Source organism: Silene latifolia, chromosome 7, assembly GCF_048544455.1.
Source record: "Silene latifolia isolate original U9 population chromosome 7, ASM4854445v1, whole genome shotgun sequence".
NCBI lineage: Eukaryota > Viridiplantae > Streptophyta > Magnoliopsida > Caryophyllales > Caryophyllaceae > Silene > Silene latifolia.
The window spans coordinates 31488758-31492509 of NC_133532.1; positions in this window are offsets into that span (position 1 = coordinate 31488758).

The following is a 3752-nucleotide window of genomic DNA, read 5'->3' on the forward strand; positions in this document are numbered from 1 at the left end:
CTAGGACCGAAGGTTATTTCTAATCTTTATCGTTTCCTTGTTATTTTCGTTTTATGACTATAAACTACATATAAATTTTGCGTTATAATCCTATAAAGAAAGGGTTTTATACGGATATTACCCTACATTACGTGCTTCTGACCTTCACCTACTCGATCGAGTAAGTCCCTTACTCGATCGAGTGGCCAGTACTCGATCTAGTGACCCATGATTCGGGTCTTATGCTTATCTTTTGAATTCGTTGCATATCATGTGTAATTCCAAAGGTTTCATTTTGCTTCTTTATGCATTGTTTTACATGTACGTTGGTCTTGACGCGTAAGTTACCCAATCTTATGGTGTAGTGAGTGGCACATGTGGTGAGTATAAGTTCGGTGGGAGGACATGAGTTATATGTGGTTGTGATAGATAGTGGAAAACGAAAAGGAATATCGTTATGGCTTAATTGAGACATAGAGCATGTCTTATGAGATGAAATGAAATAAGTGATAGGATTGTGTGTTGAGTAACGTAAAAGTAAGTGAATATGGGCAAGGGATGATGTGAGTCTAAGGAACGTGAGAATGAAAGAATTGAGAGTAAGGACGTGGATAGTGGCAACATGAGATGTGTAAAGAATTATGGAGGGAGATGGTAAGGAGTCGTGTGGGTCAAGAATATATGTAGTGAAAGTTCGTTTTAAAAGGGGTTGAGAATAGTGGTATATAGTGAACTTTATGGAGACATGTTGCGAGGTGGATTTGCAGACACTGAGTGAGTTTGGAAGATTTGGTTTATTAAGAGGTGAAACTACGTGTGATTTCTTTGGGCATTTAACGGTATGAAATAAATTTTGATTTCTAGAGATGTACGAAGGAGATGCAATTGTTTGAACAGTGAACATTGATTTTATGGATAGATTAGTGGCAAGTGTGAGTGATAGCATAATAAGAGAAGATCCATGGTAAGAAAGAGTGAGATGATATCGATATAAAATAATGAGATGTGAGTCTTGGAGCAATGAGAAAGTAACCGGAACACTAAAGAGTTAGGAAGAAGTAATAAGGAGTTTTATGGTTAATTGATTTTGTCGAGATTAAAAGAAAAGAATGAGGGGAGTAAAACTAGGAAAATGTTGACCGGAGTTATGTGATATAAAAGTAAGGAATCGTCAAGATGTATGATACTATCATGGGGATTTGAGTTAACGGTTACATAGGAGTCTCGGGACAACATGATTATTCATGGGTTTTGAGGAATTAAGGGAGTAAGAGGTTGATAGAGTATCTGCACGATATGAGATATTGGTGGAGAGTTAGATGACGATACGGTTAAGGATAGTGTTGGGAAGAATGTTGAGGTAAATTTTGTTGGTGGATTTGATGTTCGTTATTTGGAATGTTAACCAAAGATAGGAATAAAACCGTGATGTTTAGAGATGAGTGTAAGAGGTTTGATGTCCGGACAGTGGTAGTGTTATGGTTTGTGACTCATGGTTAAGAGTGATGGTATATTAGAAAGGTAGCAATTCTAAAGAGGTTGTTTTGGTAGGGACTTGATTGTTGTGTATGATTGTGAGAGGTTATAAGATGTGGTTAGATGAGGCGGATGCTAATAGTTGAATAGTAATGGTATGGTTATACTTGGCAGGAAGTGATGGTTGTGCGAATGGGGGAATATGTTATGAGGGGCATATGAGTTAAACTCGGGCGACAGGTAACCTTTGTTGAGTGGTAACTTATGTGATCAGGATTGACTGGTTGGATGTGATTACGGGTCTGTGATATATATAAATGTTTGTGTGAGGTTTTGACCTCACAAGAAGTGGTATGGTATGATTATTATAAAGTTGTATTTGAATGTTCTGTAATGCATGTTGGGTACGCTAATCTAATTAACTGATATTCAAAAAGGTAATAATTCGAGTGATATGGCGTGACTGGTTATACTTATATGCATTCACGATATATGTTATTCTGTGATATGGTAAGGGGATGATATTCATGAGGTTATTATCTGTTTAATTCATATAATATGTTGCATTGTGATTTAGTAAAGTGGATTTGAGTAAGTTTTTCTTGTCCGAGAAGTTATGTTGAGTCAGTGTTTATGGGATTGTGTAAGTTGTGATGACTATCGATGTGGTTGTGGCGCCTCGGGTGGTGATCCGGACACGGTATTTAGTGTTGTGATGCGGGTATTTTCGCACTGCGGTGTGGCTGTTGGTGGCGGTGTTGCGATGCCGTCACCGGTTGTGGTGGAGTGGGCGGGATGATTATGATTCGAGTTTCGAAAGTACATACCAGTTACACATAAATTGTTGTTTTGTTTGATGTTGCTTCCTGTGAGTTTCAGTTTGTACAGATAGACAGTTGTTTTGTTTATTGATGTTTCTTATCAGTTAAGTTTTGGAATGAGGGTAGAGTATGATATGAAAGAGAGTTGTATATGTTTCGTTGTCGTCATGATATAGTGATATTCCGTTGATGGGACATAGTTGTGAGAAGTTGTTACAGTAATTTTGATCTTGTTTTAAGATGAGGCATCGGTAGTCATAGTCATGGCAAGCGATTCGTGGAACATGTGTTGTAATGATCTGAAAGCGGCAGGTGCTTCATAATCTTTTGTTGAGACAGTGAGTGTAGGATATTGGGAATTGGTGTCATGTTAAGTTATGTATGAGTTTTGCGGTAATAAAAGAAAAGAACTCGAGGATCTAGTGTGAGTGTACGTAACAAGTGTGGATCGTGAGTTATGCTGTTGACGATGGGAGTTTAATATAGTTTATATAGAGAGGTATGTCCTGTTGCGGTAATGTGGAAGAGTTGAAGTTTCGGGTTAAGATAAAGATTTTAAGGTATAGGTTAGGTGGTGTGACGAGTGAATTGAAGTATGAGAATTGTTTAAGTAAGAGAGCCTTGGATACATGCATGGCGAGTGTTTAGAGTATTGGTGGTTATCTATGACATGTGATGATGATGAGAATAATGAGAAGATATAACTAAGGATATAGTATTAGTAAGTTACGAGGACGTAACATTTATCTTAAGAGGAGTAGTATGCGACAAAGAGAGTTTAATGGTTGTATAGGTTGTAGTCGATTTGGAAATTTGAGTCTTAATGTAGAATAAAAGATGGATTCGTGTTGTGGTTGATTTTGTTAAAGGCTATGGCCGTGCTTGTAGTAGTGTGATGTTTAGGAGTGTGAGAATATTTCACTAGTGTTGACAGTTGGATGATGAGGTTATGAGCGTGAGTAAACTTCGAGGACGAAGTTCCTTTTAAGGGTGGTAGAATGTAACATTCCGTTTGAGGTCTATGAGTGTCTTGATATTCGATTTGGTAGTGGATGATATATTATGAAGCTAGCAGCGTTAGAGGATGGTAGTTGGTAGTGTATGGAGTTAGTGTCGGGAGAGTTTATCATGTAGTTGATACGACATCGTGAGCGATGTGTGGAGGTAGGAATAGTTGGTGGAGTTGGTGTTAAGAGTTCATGGTTTCATGTTTTATAAGTTAGGATTTTGTTTTGAGTTCTTAGTAGCTTTGTTGCGTCTTGACCAAGTTAGTATGTTCGTTTTTATGTATGGGTTGAACTTCGGGGACGAAGTTCTTTTTAAGGAGGGAAGACTGTAATACTACGGTTTTATGAGTCTCTGGGTACTCTATCGAGTGGGCCTTACTCTGTCGAGTAAGGGTGGTTTGCAGTTTAAAATAGTTTCTGACCTGTTGGATACTCGATCGAGTAACCTTGATACTCGATCGAGTAAGGG